The 20,528-nt window shown below is 40.3% G+C and overlaps 1 protein-coding gene across 4 annotated transcripts in view; it reads right to left on the bottom strand.

Annotated features, from left to right (window-relative positions):
- The window catches only part of adarb1b (adenosine deaminase RNA specific B1b), a 123,928-nt gene that overhangs the window by 22,771 nt on the left and 80,629 nt on the right, over positions 1 to 20,528 (bottom strand). The window lies entirely within an intron of this gene.

The following is a 20,528-nucleotide window of genomic DNA, read 5'->3' as shown; positions in this document are numbered from 1 at the left end:
CATCTTAATTTGTTGTCTCGCTTTCAAATTAATTCCATCGTCTCTTCGTTTTTATGTGGCCAAATGTGGAATTCAGTTATCGCAGATACAGATGAACTGCTTTGAGTATATCCAAGTGTAAAAATAAAAACTGAACAAGGCGGTGGTTTTATTCACATACTTCTCTGTCCTCCTGCGCACGCTGCTGCAGCGTTTAATCAGCACCCCGATGCAAATGTGCCTGTCAGTTTTGATTTTCAGACGAGACCGCCTCGGTCATAAATCTGTAACCATTCCTGAAATCAGGTGCAATCATTGGGGAGCGGCCCGCGAAGAATTCATAAAATGAGTGTGCGTGTTTGTGTGTGTTTTGAGAAGTATATCTGGAGGTGAATGGCTGTGCAGTCCTAAAGGGCACTATGCCTCAGAAAAAACCTGGGCCCTCGTTAATCAACATATGGTGGAGCCCAGCCAATATATTGGTTGGTAGATGTTGGCCTGTCACAGATATATCGGTGTTGCGTATATGTTGCTCAATATACACTGATGTGAATTTGGAATCAATAATCTCCCAGTGAAGTTTATTGTTTCATTCAAACTGTATAATATCCTGCTTCAGTTACATATATTTGTCACAAGTGTTTGATAATCACATTTGAGGGATCAATGCCAGCTACTAATGAGTACAGCTCTGATCAAGCTTACACACAGTATCCACTGCTGGAAAAGGACAAGTGAAAATAAAAAGCATTGTGAGTGCCACAGCATGCATCAAACAATCCCTACATCCACATACAGTATGTCCTGTGTTCCCTTTGATTAATAATGACACAATTAGTGATTAGTAGTTGGTGTCAAAATCTCGATCAGACATCGGTGACCGATCTTTCAAAATGTAACATGGCTCATCTTGCATTGTGCAGCAGAGGGAGTGTGTTTTTACAGAGCGGCTTCTGAGAAGGTACTGATCCCAAAACAGATTCTACTGCCAGATTTAGCCCATGATTTCAACTTAGGAACTGAAACTACATGCAAGAAAGCTGTAAAGTTACACTTCCTGTCCACCCAGGGTTTTTTTGCCACCTCCCCATTGGTTGGAAACAGCTTGGTGAAAAGGATGACTGGAGAGGTTTCTGAATGCAAATTACCCTGATTGTGCATGAGCATGATGGTTTTGAACTTGTGGGATATATCAACACTGATGAAAAAAAAAAAATGTTTTGTTTGTTTTAAACTTTGGATTCAGAACCTTTGCTACACAGTGTTGATAATGAAGGCCTGTCAGCTAAAATGATAGCTCGTGTTTTTGTGTTGAGTGAGATTAATGATCATTCTATAACTCAGACAGATTAGTGCTGTGCTACGCGTACAATGTGTTGTACGGATGTATATGTTTATGTATGTATGTGAATATTCTCTCTTTGACAAGATCATAGAGATCAAGTTCAGTCAAATATTGATCAAAACTGACATATTAGTGTAGTTAAGAGTCTGGCTTTAAGAACATAAATCAGGTTTCACTGATTCCCCCTAGGTATTATTTTAAGAAAACTGAAAAGTATTCACCGGTATACAAGCGGCTTTTATTAAATGAATAATTTCGGAACCACAAAAAAAGTGTGATTGAGTTGATGTGTGCGTATCACTTTTACTACAAAAGCGTGTATTTTACTACTGACATTTCGTGCGACTTTGGGGAAATCTCTCCAGTACTGCAGCAAAATGGCACCTATGCATTTTTAATATGAAGAATATGTTGTGCTATTAAACAAACATGATAATCTCACGGTCTAGATTTGGCACCTAGGTGATATTTATGACACATTTAGAACATCAAAGAAAGACGTTTTCAAAAGGCACTTGAGCATTTCTCGTTTAAGATCAGTCATCTTTGAATATCTGCAAAACTAAGTTAGACATTTGCACGCATGGAGATTTATAAGACTCTGGTAAATGCAGGGCAGGATTCTTGATGGATTTTGGTATTGGCCATTTTTGAACCCACACAACTGAAAGAGTTTGATTTAAAGTGAGTCAAAAGAACCAACAGTGAGGGCTGCCGACTGCCTCCCTCCATATGCATAAATGATACTGCGTCATCAAGTTGTGAGACGGCTCGGTTCCAGGTAATTCTGAGTGGACGCTAAGGGAGGCAGGGAAAGAGAAAGATGAGAAAGAAGATGAAAAACCTCAAATTCAATCTGGCACGGTGAGAGGGACTGAGGGGAAATAAGGTGGTTTTGATTTGTCTCTCATCCCTCGCTTGCGCTGTGACGGAGCGATAGAGCATCGCCACCATGGCGGGAGCAGTGGCCAACTGACGGGAGGAGGTGGGGTGGAGCGAGGGATGGAAAGGTAAAGGTGAGGGAAGAATAGAGGATGAGAGAGATAGAAAATGCAATCCTATTCCAAGTAAAAGAGAATCATTATCTCCACTAAAACAGAAGGCGATGGAAAGGTCTGCCCTTGGCAGGCTGTGGGGCTCAAACTGTCTAAAACAAACTGCCTATGAAAGCTCGTTGTAGAAGTCAGATGTTGCATCAAAATAAATTCAGACCAACTTCAGACAGTATGGAAAAAAACCTGAATGCCAGACAAATAATTAATTAAACAAATCTTCTTGCTTACATGAAGGGATAACCTTTAATAAATCGAAAAAAAATCTGAAAACATCAAAATACATTTTGGCATGCACCACATTAGTAGCTACTGTATCTTTAGAGCCGGATTGTTATGAAACAAAAAAACCTTGAAGCACAATTAAAAAAACAATGAGCCAAAAGATCCACTGGTGCAAAGATACAAATGCATTAGCACTGTAGTCTGAACAAAGGGGAAGCATTTTCCCTTTAACCGAGGCACTGCATTTTTGGTTTTACTGAATTTACATAGATTTCTCTGTGCAACTCTCCAAGTTGTTGTAGGTGATTAACAACGTGAAAACCACAAGAAACATTATTTACATCCAGAACCAGAGGGCAGCCTGCTGGGACAGAAAACTGTAGTTGTGCTCTTTGTTTTTTAACCTCTCCTAATTGCGTCTCATATGTCGAGGCAGTGGCAGCTCTTCAGACTTTAGAAAAGAATATAATTTACCAAAGGCGTACAGTAATGGAATAATTAAGCTAATGCCTGCTTTTCTACTCTCTGTATGACTTTATATACGGCACCTGACCTTTCACTGCAAATGGTAATGGACAGCTCTTAAAATGCTCAGGACATGGAGCTGCTTTAACTGGGAGGGTGGCTTTTACAGAGTTTGTACCTTCATTCTTGATTACGTCTTTTCAGTCTCTGGGCCTGCTTTAGATTGTAGGTTCTTCTTTTTTATTTAGTAGCCAGTGAGCTTGAAATTGTGAGGCCTGTTTCCACCTGGTCCACATCACTCTGTATATTTTATTTTGTAGCCTAGGATGTGTTTTTCCCAGCAACTTGTTGCAAAAGTTACAATTTCTCCAATACAACTGATCTTGCTTTATTCATCTCAGTGTCATCCAATGTACCGTCCTCAGGGATGGTGTTGGTGCTGCAATGTACCTTCACTATGCCTAGTGCCACTACTCTTGCCTGACAGTTGCTTGTGCCACTTTAGTTTCTGTTTGTTCTTTGAGCACCCGTGTTATGTTTCCATTTTGTGACACGCTGTCTTTAAAATGAGTGGTCTTACCCTTGCTTTTTGAACATGCCATTTCCTCTTTCTGCTGCACCCTAGTTTATACTTACTTTGAGTGCACGTTATTTTTCCGATAATTTGTGTATTCGACTTCACATCTCTGTGCATGAAAAAATAGTCTTCCCTGTGACACTGATTGTGCGGTTTTATGAAATACATTTAGGAAGCCTTTAGGACGTCAGTTGATGGTATGGTATAAAGATGGACAAAGAATGTTTTCACAATCGTTTTGGACAAAAAGATCTTGCACATGTCTTCCATGGGGACGGTTAGTGTCCTGTGAGTGAGTGGATTCTTACTTTTAAACTTGCGTATTGTTTTAAGATATTTTAACAGAATATTATCTGTTTCCAGTCGCAGTTTTGTTAGGTTCAGGCAACACAATTACTTGGTTAGTTTCAGGCAACAGAACTACTTGGTTAGGTTTAAGAAAAAATCATGGTTTGGATTAAAAATTAAATCCTGCTTTGCTTTTTTTGTTTCAGGTTCAAACTGATCTGTACTTCAGAGGACTGCCTTACCCTTCTTTTCACCAGTTTTATAACTAACGTTGACGTTGGCATTGCGAGTTTCCATGTCAACTGACCAAACAACGGCTTTGGCTTTTTATTGAAAAATGTATAAAAGCAGACTTATTTCAGTTATGGGAGGCAATACCACAAAAAGGGACACACAGTTGTAATTTGTATCAATGATGACATGGCTGTAGGCTGGCTGATGGAATGATGGCTTCTAATTGGTCCCATGACAACATAATAACCTCGGATTGGTCTGACAGTAAAGTTTCCAGAGTCCTGACACATAAAAGGTTTGCTCTTTGGTGTGATTACAGAGACTTGAGAGGGCACTTGGGCTTTGAAAACACTTAGCTCCTTTACTTTAACTTTAATATTTCATCTTTCACTCAAACTGCATGTGGTCCACTGTAACCGAAAACAAACTTTTTGCCAAGAAAAGGCCGCAAACACAATGCAAGCTTGTCATTCGAAGCTAGACTTTGATATTAAAAATGCAGACAGATCTATTTAACTCAACTCTAATGAGAATAAATCACTTGCATCTTACTTTATCCATGAAATTACTTGTGTGCAATTCATTCACAGCAGTTCTTGCCTCATAATTTTTCAGTCTGGAGTGTCGTCAGTGACACCGACTAATGCTCGGGCCCAGCTCGGCAATCTAATACTGTCACCCAGACTACATTAACAGCATATTAAAGACAAAAGGCTCCTCCTTCAAACTTGCAGTAGCCTGGTCGTGTCACGATGTTGACACGAACTGAATACACTTTAAAAACAGCCCCCGCTTAGCTCCTGTCAAAAACAGACACGGTAGGAAAAAAGCTAAACAAGCATCGTTGCACAAATACAGTTTTCTACGTACTTATGTCTGTGATCTAAATGTTCCTCTTCATGCTGTTGAAGGAAACCAAAACATAAACTCCCTTATTCCCAGGAATCTGAGTGTAGTATCGACAGGGTTCCTATTACCTTTATGATTTATTTAATCACGTAAATCAGGTAGTCCTGCTATATAGGTTGTTGCATGTTCACCTGTATTTACTCTTTAACTAGGATTATTCAGTTTTGTCACCTGGTGTCTTAGCTATTATCTTTTGTACATTTTCTGTGTGTATGCGCTTATTATCAACCACATTGAAAAAAACAGGATGAGTTGTTTTTAAGGGAACAAACTGTTTTGATTTGATATGGCTGTATATTGTATAGATGCACGATAACTTCAACTAAACTCGTTTCCAATCCTATTCGCTGAAATAAATCCTGATAAACATTTAAAAAATAAATTCACAGTCACAGCGAGCAGAGGAAGTTTGAAATCCAGTCTGTTATCGAGCCCGGATTCCTTGTGAAATTCATAATTAAAAGAGGGGATTCTCAGTACAGACAGCTGAATCTGATCTGGCATGATTTTTGAAAACTCTACATTGAAAAGCTACTTCTCTAAAAAGGAAATGCCTTCTGAATATATATTCAGTCATTTCACCATTTTTTTTTTATTTATTTAAATATTTATTTACTTAAGTTTCTTTTTGATAGGTTTTTAACAGAGTCAGTGACATCAGTGATTCCTAGTTCATGTTTGCTGTGTGCAGGCAGAGAGCGGAACCATGCTGAATTCTAACATTGTCTGGTACCAGTGTTCAACCAGTAGCCCATGTTGTTTGGGATACTGGTTGAAAATGTTTGCTGTTGTTTGTAAATAACACATTCATTACAAAAAATGTTTTATGTGCATCAATGAATATTCCTACATGTATCAGATATAAATGTTAAACAATGTATTTGTCACAACTCAAACTCTTGTAAACGGAGGCTTGCCTATAAACAAATTACTGTAACGGACAGTTGCAATAATACAATATATGTTTTCAAAGGAGAAGTGATAATTGTAGACAATACGCACATGAAAACAATGTTCTTATAGCTCAGTGCAACTACAGTATACACAATACAACAATGTTTTAAACATTCACACACTGCTTAAATATGGGCACTTAAGTAAAGTGTTACCGTTCAACTTGACACTAATGTGTGATGTGCGCTCGCATGACTTTGCTTGTAGAATGATTATTTATGACTGCTGTTAAAATTTGTATGAAGGCCTTCTTGAGCTAAGTGTAGCTGTGTGTAACTGTGAGTGTACAGTTCCATGTTAGAACTGCTAGAATAAAAAAAAAAAACAGAAAGCTACGGAACAACAAATGAACTACGCTGCTGCTGTGATAATATCAACAAGGTGAAAACACTTTGCTTAAAAACGTATCACTCATTATCGCATCCACAGCGTCAAGTCCTCTGCCATTTTCAGCGGACGACTTGGTTGCTTAACTGACCGCTCGGTCCGACAGGCTCTCTTGGGTGGTATCGTGGCTCACAGTATGCCATGACTGCCAGGACTTGCTGGGTAATGGACCAGTACAGAGGCTCAGCTGGGAGTTAAGAGGGAAAAATGGACACTGGCCTTGCACGCACGCCATGACTTGAGGCCCTACGGCACTGCTAATTCAGAGGTGCATTGCTTGGATTCAGTGTTGGTTGGTGTTTTACCTTCTTGACAATATATCTCTCTAAATACATTCTTTTCTTTTTTTAATTTTCTGACCAATAATCCAAAACCCAAAGTTATTTAATTTACTTTCATATCTGACAGATATGACAGAGGATTTCCTCTGACAGCTACAAAATGGATGCTAAACATGAAGCTGATCAAGTTAACTAGCTAAGTACACATTTTTACTTTCTTAAAACTTGGTTGAATGCCTAAGATTCAAATGTAATGGACTAATATTTTCCCCCAAACATAAAAAATTAGTCAAGACTGAGAAAAACAGAACTGCAGGGACGGAGAGGTGTGGAAAGAGGCGAGAATCGGTCTTTTATTGTGTTCCAGACTTTAATATCTGACAGCCGGTCGTTTATCATCATGGACCGCTGATGGTGAGGGAAGGGGAAGGTGGAGAAAGCAGAGGCAGAGAGTATCAATATGAATTTTTTATTTGATGGGTTTTATGGGAGATTGCATTTCAGAAGGCTGGCAGAGTCAAGGTTCATGGAGGAGTGAGAGCAGGGGGAGAGAGAGAGAGAGAGAGAGAGAGAGAGGCCAAGTGATAAAGGCCGAAGAGAAATAATAGTGTCCGTACGCATAAAGAACACACACTAACACCTTTGTTTGCAACATGCTACACACTGTCCCCACTGTATGTGCATTAAATCAAAAGCATGAAAACAAAGCTCCTCAAAGTTTGTATCATTCTGCTTGAAAACTCTGTCACGCATTTTCCACCTTTTGTTTCTTTAAACCCACAAACACCTATTTTTCTCTCACACACACAAACAGTACAGACTATTTGTTGCCTTTTTTTTTTTTTTCGCCTTCACACAAAGAACATACACACACAAACACACTCAAACTTCTTGGACTGGCTTCAGGTGTGGTCATAAATCATCAGAGTGAGTGGCTATGATTCCTCCAGCACCAGCAGAGCCGGGGGGTGGGAGGGAGAGGATGGGGGTTGGGGGGTGGAGCACAGGGCCGGTGGGCCGGTGAGGAGGCTGCAGCTAAATGGCTGCCCTCGCTTCCTGTGTCTGTCGAGCCCAGAACGAGCGACTGCTCAGCCTCTGGGTGCGACACATTGTAGATCGCCAACATCAGTGACAGAAGCACATGGTCTGAATAATCCCCTTTAGATGGACTCAAAACACACAGACACACACACGTGAACCCAAAGAAGAGGAAGCCAGGCAAAAATAAAATAAAAGATAGTTGCTGATGCAGGTAAACAGCACATGAAACACTTTTGCGATGCAGAGAAGAGTAAGAAAAACTAGTTCATCAGATTTTTTTCTCTTTTGATCTAATTTTCAGGGTCAGTCGACTTATCTGGGCTTTGTTAGCAATAAGAGAAGAGAAGAATCTGAGGATGGGTTGGGCTGCGATCCCACAGAGCCCGGGGACATGTTCCACATCAGCACCTTGACCGAAGGCAATGACTGAATTAACGCAATATACCTTGAACTCCACACTACCCCAGCCAGGAACCAAATCCAAGATCTACTGCTTAAAAGTTGTGACTTTTCTGCTTTGTTGTAAATGTATATTGTAGATTCCTAATGAAAACACAACGAGGCTACACATATGTGTCTTTTTATTACCTGACTGTGTGACAAGACCCATCACCAACATGTTCAGCCCCCTATGCGGAGTGGCAAAATAATACCGAAAAACATAAAATAATCTTTCAAAAAAGATCCAAAGAACACCCACAGTGGCTCCTACAAAGACAACTAGCATCAATCTTTCCCCCAAACTACCAAAACCACATATGCTTGCATGAAGTTAGAAATCCCTCTAGCACTTGAAGGAATTATGTTGGATCCAAAGGAGGAATTCAATCAGGGTCATTAACACAGGTGACTACTTTGACTTCCCATTTCAAACCAACAGTCAATGTTGGTTTCTGTAAAGTGTGACAACGATAGTTCCATAACTTAGAGTATGTTAAATATTGTAATGAAGCTCACCTTACCTTAATGAGTAGTCACCTTAACCCAGACTACAATCTTTACCTAAACCTTACCAAAAAGTAACTATACCTTTGCCACATTAAAATTACAATTTTTTTGGACAGTGGTCTGTAATTGGAATAAAACACTTCAACGTGTACAAACAATTTGTTGTTGACCTGTTGCACACTGATTAAGGTTTTAACAATTGATCACCGGGTGACTGGCAGTGTCAACTGTATAATCTCAAAATTTGTGGAGTAAATTATGGGAAGCAGGTTTAACTTTACTTGTTTTTGAAAATATTATCAATTTTTGTTTGTACAAACTTTCCGAGATACTTTCTCTCTTACCCCAACTCCTACACACAATTTAAAAAAATAGAAAACACAACCCGTGCATGTACGCACTTGCATACACAAATGCACCTCCTGACTTTGCTTCCCACATACAATTTAATTTCTGAAAACCACACTTTAACTGCCACCCACCTACCATATGCACATCCATGTCTGTCCGTCAGTTATTCTCTTAAAACATCCATTTTATTCCACTCTGTTTAAAATAACAAACACAGTGTAAAGATAAGTTGAGCTGGAAAATGAGGTAGGGACCAACAACCACCACTGCCAAGGAAACCGGAGGTAAACATCTGCCTGTTGTGGCTTTATATGGTCTGTAAGCTGTGCAGTTGCAAATGGTGTGGAGTTTGACACATAGTAAAGTGAATACCAGAAAGATTAGATAACTGTGTTTTTGCCTTGTGGGAGACTATCACAGGAACATATTTGAGAGCGTTTTGAGTACATGTGCTGGTCCTCTGAGAAACTACTCATACTGTATGGTATTCACACCAGAGAGCAGACAACACAAGGCTTATTAAGTCAGACCTGAACCCGGATGATCTTGAGGTCACATTTCCTCCATTTTGAGTTCTTGCAAATCAGTTATCAGAGGAGGCGTTTACTCTGGACTTTTTGGCTTATTTTGATTTATTTGTGTAATAACTACAGAGCAAAAGTATTATTATCTACGAAAGGGGGGCCCTGCAGGAAAAGTTTGTGAGACACTGAACTAAGTGATCCCTACATGCATTGTTGAATGAATTTGTCAGACTCTACGTATTGTTCAGGACAAAACAGATAACAAATAATCAGCCTAACGAAGATGATGTCAAATTGAATAAATAAAGTGAAACAAAATGGTGATTCGGGTTGATTATCAGGCTAATATAATGAAACAGACACAACAAGGGGTTTTAAAATTGTTAACATGGCCCTAATAGCAATAATTTCAAAGCTGGCATAACAGACAACAGTTGGTGTTTAGCAAAAATGACAAGGTATGAGTTGTGTGTCTAGAAGCCGTATGAGATACTAATATCAGGCACCTTTATCAGAGCTTAACATGACATTTAATATTGATAAATGAAGACTCAAGCTGCCAATAACTAGCATCACGGTTTGCTCTGTTAAGCTCGGTTTAACATTAACTCAGTCATCTCATAAAATAGCTTATTTACAGAAAGAACTGGCACTTTAGCTTTCTTGGTTGCTGCGACATCTTTGATGAAGCTAATGTGCTGCTTTAAATTGCTGGAGGAAGAACAACTTGTTAGTTAGAAAAGTTGGGGGAAAAAAGACAAACAGGAGAGTCGTGTTGGTTACAAAAACAAAAAAAATCAAGCGAGCCGGAGTAAAGAGAGGAGAAACAGATCGAACGAGACTGAGAGTCCAAAATGAGGAATCGAAGATGAGGAGGAGGAGGAGATGAGAGGAAAAAAGAGGGGGAAAGGAAAGGGAAAGAAAGTGGACAGAGACAAATGGCCAGGGGAAATGGCTGGTGCAGGAGAGCCCGCCTATGAGACAGCCCTCTCAGCAGCCCTAACACAGACTGATAGGCCCACCGGGCTGCGCTGTACCGCTCCGGTCTATTCCATTTCAGTCTGATTCTAAGAAAGAAAATCACATTTAAAGCCATATCAGGCCTATCTTACCCAAAAAAATGTGGTATTAAAACAATATTGTGTCTCTGAAACATGAACGCTCTCGGCCTATTTGTTCTTTATTGTGAGTCGTTTCATTTTATTATTACAATTGTATTTAAAATTGAGCTCCTGGGGGGCATTTAAGAATCATTTGAATATTTTTAATTAAAAAAAATCTTCCCAATGCGATCTCATCTGTTGAACTCGGTGTGCAGTGTTTCCCACAGAATGGCTCCGTCAGAATCACTTGAAGAGTTTGCCTACATTACAGTGTTGCTTAAATTTGTCCGACTTAATGCACTGGCCTTCTCTGTTCCTCTCTCCCAGTCACGTTATCTGCTTTCTTTATTAGCAGAATGTTTTAAAAAGTAGCCCAAAAAACACACATTCTGTTTTTTGTTCAACAATGATGTCTGTGTGGAGAAAGCTTTTGGTCAATTATGTAGCCAATCAAAACCAACTTGCACCAAATGACGTTGCAACAACCGGATGCGCTTAAAAGTAGGGAAGAGGGGTTTAATACCAGAGAGCATCTGTCTCTCCGCCTCTTAAGCAAAGCAAAAATAAAAGACAAAAACTAAAAATGGGTCGTCAGATATACTTGGGCAGCAGTTAATCAGTTACTATACCTGCGTGGCCTGTCCAAGTAAAGTCTATGTATGGGAAACACTACTGTAACACCAAAATTTTGAGGCTTTCTTGCTTTCTGCCTTTAGTACAGGAACTAAACATTGCTGTATTATTTTCTATTCACTCCTTAAGCTGACTCCAATCACTATTTTGAGTTATTCTGACAAAGCTTAGATCTTTCATCAATCTTGAAACCCGTAGCTCTCCCCTCATGACAATTTAGCCTCCAGGGTCAGTGGCCAGTGTCTCACAGTTTCTGGTATAGCCAGTGGAAATCTGGGCAAGACTTTCTCTTCCAGCCCTAGTAACTTGAGACGCAAGAACGTAGCTGGGGTTGAGACATTACTCTTAATTTATCTGAATATAAATAATGTACATTTAAATAAGCCAATAATACCCATCAAACAAAAGCCAATGGTTTTGCCTCTTTTGATCTCCACATAGATTGTTTACCCGTATGCAAGCAAAACCAGATCAAACGTGATTGGTCAGCATTTCTCTGACTTCAAAAGGAAACCAGCACGCTTCCAATAACTAAATATTGTCCCTTTACAACAGATTCTGTTTTCATATGCAGATATCTGTATACATGCACAGACATTACACTTTTTCCAGCAGCGAGAGATTAGATCTGCAGATCATAAAACATTAAAAGTGCTGAAATTACTACATTTTGACTCCGTTCTCTCCCTTTCAAAAGCATGCGTCTGATAATCCTGTGTGTGCAGAGATGGTCAGAACAGTTTCAGCTCTAACTGTCTTTGTGTATGATCTGCACAAAAGTAAAAGAGTGCAGGGATTTTCCTGTTCAGGACGAAGAATGAGTAGATGGGTGAATACTGCAGGTGCAGCAAAGAGACTTATAAGTTAAGCGGGAGGGAATGGAATAGAAAATAAAGACAGAGAGGGGTACAAGGAGGAATACGGAGACCATTGTAACCTGTCCATGTATGTGGGCAGGTAAGTGAGTGCTACTGTCGCCATCCCGCAATCCCATTACTTTCCCAATAAAGCTTTGGCAGTCCAGTGATTACCTCAAGAAATTGAGAGAGAGGAAGAATCTTAATAGAAATGGGATCAGGGCTTTTTTTTTTTCTTTTTTTGCGTGTGAACTCAAACCCTTCCTCATCTCTCTCCCTCCATGCTGCTTCCTCAGGTGATGTCTCCAGGCACTGACCAGGTAATGCACTGTAATGGAGTACACGTGTGGGCGCCGGTGGCCTAATGGAGAGGGGTCGTGGCAGAAAGGGGAGTGCCTGTCGGGCCTCCTGATTGAAACTGATGGGCCAAGGTAAGAGGGCCACAGAGTACGGCCACCCAACATGGCCCTCCCTGTCTCATCAAACGGACACACACATGAACACACACACACACACACACACACACACACGCGCATACCTCAGAGTCCATTATTCAATTTGGCCCTTCTAATGACCAGCGAATTAGGCTGCCAGAAGCGATTTGCCTTCTGAGCCCTACTGCTGGACGTACATACTTTTCTCCACTCTGCATATTAAGAGGCAGCCATTCACACGCTGACAGCCAATAAGCCTCGTCCAATCAGGGAATTTCACTGGATGAGCTCCAATGAGGAAGGCATCCGAGACAACAAACGCTTGATTAAAAAACGGGTATTTAAAGCAGTGGAAGTACGACTCCGGCCATTAGAACAAAGGATTTTTATCCAAGAATCAAACATCCACTCCATAGATGTGTGTATGGCACAAAAATATGATTTGTTTCATCAGCAAACTGCTTTTTTCTCAAAACAAATGAGCACAGGAAACACTTGCTCATGGCTGAAACTAGAAATGTTCTAACACAGTTTTCTTCTTCCAGATAACAATTCTGGTACCTGAACTCTGGCAATAATAAATAAATAACTACTGCAGACTATAAACTGTGAAAGGAGTCTTGAGACCTGATCAACTCGTTTCTGAAGAATGTTCAGGAAACCTGGATTGTGTTATGCTGAAACATTTATTGAAGTTTGATCGAGGATAGCAAGCATAACCATTATAAATGAGAACACTGTATTGTGCCAGACAAATTCTAAAACCTACTTCCTGTCCTGCATGGGGAAAATTTAACCCTCAACTGTCCCAAAATACTTACCAAGCGTCCACATAAGGTCACTCTTCATTCATATATGCAGATGTAAAGATTCTGTTGGGTGGTGTGATCCTATGAGTATGAACAGATGTGTGCTATTGATGGATTTTGGCTACTGGGTCCCGTCTCTAGTATATGAATTATATGGTATCAGATCCGTGAACAGACTCGAGTACCTGCCAGGTCTGATCCAGAATTTTAGGGTTGCATAGAAGGCATTTCAAAGTGAATGGCCAACCCCGTTTCTGGTCATTAATAAAGCAAATTATCAATACTATGTGATTTTAATTTGTATTCATTTGTTGTTATTTTTACAAGAACTCCAGGAAGATTAGCGACCAGTTTGTGAAAGCTAATCGGGTTCAAAATAGAGAATAAATAACAAATCTAGACACACGCTGGGTTTTTAAGTTTGCTATGGACAGTTAAACACATGGGCAAAAAAAGTCCCCAATCAATACTTTCCATACAATTAACACCAGAGGCTTGTTTTAGGAGACAATACACTCTGATTCAAGGCCTATTTGATAAAATTCCATTACGTGACAATAAGGATTTTCCTCACTTTTGAATTCAAACATTAAATCAAAATATACGACAGCTTTCATTTTAAACATGGGCAGTAAAATACTTGGCAACCAGTGTTTTATCATACAGACGCTGCTGACTGGGTGTTGTTTACCTCAGCTCTGCCATGCATACTGTGCTCAATCTTGCATCATATCTGACAGTGACAAAGCTATACTGCATTTGTACAAAATGTTATACAGCATCGGATAATATGCAAATGTTGATCTGTAGGCTACCCGACAAGAGTGCTGGAAACAACACGTTGGCCTTATTCATGATGAAGACGTATCACTGTGCATATAGAAACATTTTGAGGATGGCTGCTGAATCTAAAGAAGTGTTTCTTTGCTTCTTTCATCCTTTCTGTAGATTTCCTGCTGATTCTTAAGTCTCTTATTTGCAACAATCCTTAAAAAGATCACCAACGATCCTGTCACCCTCATTCCGAACTCAGGGTTGTATATATGGACTGGCTTTGTCTCTCATGCACACTCTTGCTCAGTGCAGTGAAAAACTGTCCCCTCATTCTTTATAGATTCCTTCGGTGCAGGTTTTCGGCTTTAATAATAATAAAACTCCTCTACTTTTGCTTTCTTCCATCTTTTCAAGGTTGTTGGGTGGCTGCCTCTCCTCTTTTCACTAGGAGCTGTAAAATCTATTTGACAGCTCTGATTTATGACACAACATAGGCAACTGGGCGCCTGTGGGGGGAAAAGCGAGCATGTTTGAGTGTGTTTGGAAGTGTGTGAATGTGCGAGTGTGGGTCGCTGTGAGCGTGCCCGGCTCACGGAGGACCACTACTGCTGTGCTCAATGCTCAGGCACCCAACAGAGCAACGCAGGTAGGAAACTCCTGAAGAGCCACATGTGCACATAAATATCCAGATACACCCGTCATCTCATGCACACACATATTGAAGTAGCATTAAGAGCTATGCCAACTTGGAACCAGTCTGACGACATAAAATTTCAATTTTTGGTGCACGAGTTGCCGAGGTTGAAAACAACTGACGCTGAAACACGGCAGACGAAAGTAAACATTGGGTTGATGGTAACACGATGTTTGTGAATGGCGTATGTGATCTTTTTCCTTGTCACTCAACTACAGGAAACAGCTGTCAACATGTTTAAAGGCTCTGACAATAAAATACAAAACGAGGACAATAACAACTTCCCAACTCGTGAAGTGGGACTAAATGCAGTGTGTAATGTAATGCAGTAATGTTCTGGTCCTTGTAGCAGTTCTGTGTATTCCCTTGTGTTTGTATTTCTGCTCGCTCCTATTTTTTTTTTTATTGCCTTTTGGATTTATCTTTAGTTTTCTTGGATTACCGGTTCAGATTAGTCTTTGTTGGACTTCTTTCTTTGTTGGACTGCCTTTAGTAATTTGTGTTCTTTCTGTTGCACTCCTGGTAAGTTTGCTAACGTTACCTTTGCTATCCCTGTTGTCTTGTTTCTTGTGGTTGGGTCCCTTTTTACTAATAACATAACACCATCTAGTGTAGCACATTTTTTACAGGAGTCTGAAAGTATGCTACAGATCATACTGCTGTGCATACACAGCTCTTTTTCTTTCAATGTAGCTGTTTACTTAAATTTGAAAGTGTTCTTGTCAGTTCTTTCCCTCTGCCTTCCTCTGTCCATCTAACCCTTACAATCCTCCCCTCCGTCCTCCTGTTCTCCTCGCCTGGATGCCCCGGGTGCTCACAGCTTACACCACTTGTCACATTCAAGGCCAGGTTAGCCGCACTGGGATCCTGCTCCGCAATGAGAGGGATGTGCACATGCTCATGCACAAAGTTTTTTTTTTGTGTGAGCGTATGTAGGGGGGATGGGGGGAAGACTGAAAATAAACGCTGTGCAAGGACATGAATGTAGATTTGTGTGCGCCTGCACCTGTGACACTGTCATCTCGGAGCTGAATTTCACACCTTGTGGCTTTGCTATTGTCAGGCCGAGAGGAACAGTTGATGGACAGCAGGGTGAGGACAAAGCGAGGAACCTCCACCGGATAAAAAAGGTCGAGGCAGCTGACAGAGGGAGGGAGAAAGTGTTCATACACCCCGAGAAGACGAATGTCAGAGGTTGGAGCGGCGATGATGGGGGAGGACGGATGAGCAGTACAAGACGGAGCAGAATAACAGTGAGGGCTACACTATCTTACAAAAAAGCAATATGAACTGTGACTGAATCTTTCCGAGGCAAGATTCAAAAGTTGAGGAGAATCTGTCTCCAAGGATTTGCACGCAACAAATTTGGTTGGGAGAATCTGATTTTCATCTCCATATGTCCCGTTCTATTACCTCGAAAGAAAATTCCCCTCCACCACCAACATGAAAGCGATGGAGTAACTAGCTGCAACTGCGAAAACATTTCAATATCCATATCCACTCGAGTCTACACCCACTATGAATCTTTCCTAATGAGGTTTATCTCTGCGGTGATAAAAGGAGCCGACACAAATCCCTGCGTACATCTCCAGTGCCATGAAGTGTCTCTCCGCCAGCTAAACACACCTCGGTGGTTTGTGCATTCTCGCTACACTGGTTTTTTTCCCCTCTGTCGGTCTGTTACAGTCATTAGCGGCGTGCTAATCAAGGCTAATTACATTGAGACAGGCAGACACAACTCATTTCTTATCAAGAGGTATTGCTGCTGTGTTTATGTTGCATGGAAATTTTGCACCAGCAAATAAAACACTGTTTATAATCAACAGCTTTTTTCACTGTTAGGTAAATGAATGAGACCATGTTTTCTATTTGATTGTCACTGTTGCTGTTGTTAAATTTTAATCGGCCTGTCTGAGCTTTTAAAGAGGCTGTAAACCAATATTTTGTGTCGACACACGCAGCAGCTTACATCATAATGAAGGGAAGGCAAACAGCAAAATCAATTTAGAAAGTATATAAAGTATGGAAATTATGATTTCTTTGTTGTGTGAATACACAAATACGTGAGTAATGGAAGACGTTAATGAAGGAAAGAAAAAAACAGGAGGGTTCGGAAGGGAGGAAAGACGGAAGATGTGTGGAAGACAGGAAGGATGGGTGGTTATCTGAGAGGAGAAAATGTGAAAACGGAGTCTCGTTGTAGGCAAAGTCTCTTCCAGGGCGATGGATTGTAAGCGTCAGGTGGTGCGGATCCCCCCTCTCTGCCCCCCTATTCAAGTTACAAAAGCTCATTTTGGAGATTCTGCTGGCATGGCAGAAAAGGCCTCTGTTCCCCATTTTCCATATTTCATATACGGCCCATTGGAAAGCATCGTCTGCGAGTGTCATGGCTTGGCACATTTATGAGAGATGCACTGAAGAACTTATCATTTGGAAGATATGCTTAAGTTCAGCATTTTGTAAGTGAATGTGCAGTGTAAGATAATTCACTTATAAATTATGATCATCCACACACCATTGATACAGCATGTGCAACTACAGGTCTGTACCACAGAGCTGCAGATGAAACTAAAGATTACAGTAGCACATTTTATTTAGAGCTATGTTAATAACTAAAAAAAAAAATAATACAAACATTTAAAAAATAAAAGTGGAAGGTGAAATAACATTCATTAGCATTATTCAAGTAAAGAAAGTCAGGAAGTATGAACAGCAGTAAGAAAAGGTGTTCCAACAACTAGGGATGGGCAATATAAAAGATATTGTGATATGGGACTATATACAGAGGAGGGTATACTGGGATTTTGGATGTTGCTTGATCGTGATTTGGCATAAATTCTGTCTTTTCCTGGTTTTGAAGGCTGCCTTACAGTAACGTGATGCAATTTTTTTTAACTTACCAGTTCATAAATCTCAATGTGTTACCATTTTGTGAAGTCATCCCAACAAAACTGCTGCAGTATAAATATCTACCAACCAAAAAACACCAATATCTGATGAACTGGGAATGAGACTCAACAATCAACTTCCTTACAAATTGGACATTTGATATTAACTTTGATAATACGACTCAGAAACAGCCAATCTTCTCGCTGATGGTCCTCTACAGGTGATACAGAGGCATCAGTATTATTTGAGACTGTTTCATGACCAGTCAAAAGTTCCTTGTGGTAAGTCTAAGTAAAACTACTGAATACTCAGTAAAACTACTTGTTCCACAATTGTGCAATAATAGATGTTAGGCTACATGACATAAAAAGCTCCATCAACCCCTGATTTCACCCTAGAGGTAACATTACCAAGCTGCAGCTCCTGTAAACCCAGATGTGGATTCTAAGAGTAACAGCCAACCCGGTCCAACACAGCACAAATTGGGGGACAAGTGGAAAACATTTGGAAATCAAGGCCAGACTCAACTCTGTGATGTAAGTTAAAACAGCACCTTAACTCTGAGACAGACAATTGTTAGGATTTAAAAGGGTCACATTTAGGTTAACTGTAAGCTCTACGTCATCTCATCATCTAAGTAGTGATGTGCTACTATGATTCAGGTGCCCAATTCAAAATATTCAGGTAATAACTTAAAGCTGCTTGAAACTCTTACTATGATCCAAAGGTGCACAACACCAAATTGTAAATTGTCATTCTTAAGAAGCACATACACATGTTCGTGTTCAGGACTGCAGTTTGAATTAGTGGTTGACCCTGGTCGACCCCTGTATCGACATGCCGAAGCGTCCTTGTGAAAATCATTATCCACACTTCATGGACTTCCCAGTCCTTGCTTCAGCTGACACTGCCCTCATTTAACAAGGAAGCGAGCAAAGAGAATTTCTTCAATCAGTGTCACATTATTCTACTGATGATTGTCTTAAGTAAGCATGTGACCTCTTCTCTCATGGCTAGCATTAGGTGCTAGCGCGCCGGGCACTAAAGCTAAAGTGCTAAGCAACTTATCAGGAGGCTTCCAGCGCCGGGCATTAAAGCTGACTGAGAGAGCGAGTAGATCAACACTGGCCAAAAGTCCTGCTTAGTCATCGCTTCTCTCAATATGGTGAAAAAGTGCCACTTTCATTCCCATGTTGATAAGGGAGAGTGAAAGGGCCGGAAACAGACCTGTGTAATGCTGATGGACGTAGTCAGTCTCTGAGTGAGCGGGGCTCAAGTGCGAATCGGGGGGCTAGAAATGCAGCATCAGCAGCGGTGGATTTACTTGGATGAATGGACTCGGCTCGTCGAGGAAGGTGTGGGGTGGGGGGCGGTGGGTGTCAAAGCAAGTGGCTGAGACATGGCTAATACTGCCAGTGAGCTGTGGCCACCTAAGTAATTACTACCTTTGCTGTTAGGCTAATCCCCAGAGCAGAGCAGCAAACTCAGGAGAGAAAAGCTTAGAGTATTTCACTGTGGGGCTCCCGTCACCCGGCTTCAATCACAAGGAGACACGGACCTGTCTCACTCACATAGAGAGAGAAGAGATCACCTAATTTATTTGACGCTATATTCAATAGATAAATAATTCTGATACTTGAGAGGAGGGAAAAGCAGATTGAGCATATCTGATTATTATTTTATTATTTTAAGAACTTTTTAGTGCTTCCATCAAGCTTTTAATGTGAATAAAAACGCGTGGCTGAAATATGAGCGAGAGTCCCGTAATGAAAATGCAGAAGACAGATTATTAGAAGAAGAAGTTAATTAACTTTTCTCTCTTATGACGCTAAAACAAGAGTCAAGTTCTTAATGTTATCTGACAATGCATCCCACTAGCCTACAGGGTTTTTTATACTTTGTAGTAAGGATGCAAGATCTCACATGCATCTGCAGAGCATCTACATACACGCATATCTCTCTCTCTCTCTCTCTCTCTCTCTATATATATATATACACACACATATACACATATATATGAGTTAACCCTTTCATGCATGGGTTCTTCAAGCCTACAGGTTAAGATGCAGGTACATACAGTAACTCTAATGTTCACAGTTGTCAATGTTTCATGTCAATGAAGGCTAAAATGATTGTGAATGAATGTTTCTAAACATATCAGTAAATTAGATCTTTATGTTTATGATTATGTAAGAAAAAAAAATGCTCGGATATAATCTACACAGGTGACTACAATTACTATACTTTTAATTTAGTCTTTAATTGACCAGGTGAATCCCATTAAGATTACAAATCTATTTTACGTGGGAGACCTGGCCAAGAATGGCGGCAACACAGAGTTGCAACAGTAAATTGAACTGGACTCATTGTATTTCACCGTAGTGTTAAATATTGTTTAGTGGTTTAATATTCATAAGTTTAACTTCTTTCTTTAGCTGGTGCCGGAAATCTTAAAGCTTTCCTTCTCCATTCATTTTGGACTTTGGGAACAAAGAAAACACCAAATGTCAAGAGAACCATGACTTTGATTTCCAATTTCAAGTTTTAAAATTAAGATATGAAAATGGTAGGTTTACCGACAACTGCTTTATAAATAAAAACAAACCTGCAACTGAGGCGCTGTGCAGCTGAACCAGATCAATTCACTTAAAGGTATAACACACAACGAAGAGAACAACAGTTTGTGATGAACCTCACAGCTCCATGAAGACAATGAGCAGAGGCATTCATACACTCTTCATGATCAATAACAGGCAAAGCGGTAACCTTCACCGA

The sequence above is a fragment of the Sparus aurata genome, chromosome 9, assembly GCF_900880675.1.
Source record: "Sparus aurata chromosome 9, fSpaAur1.1, whole genome shotgun sequence".
NCBI classification, from domain to species: Eukaryota; Metazoa; Chordata; class Actinopteri; order Spariformes; family Sparidae; genus Sparus; species Sparus aurata.
The sequence above is the reverse complement of the archived record's forward strand: the minus strand, read 5'-3'. Positions and strand labels throughout refer to the sequence as shown.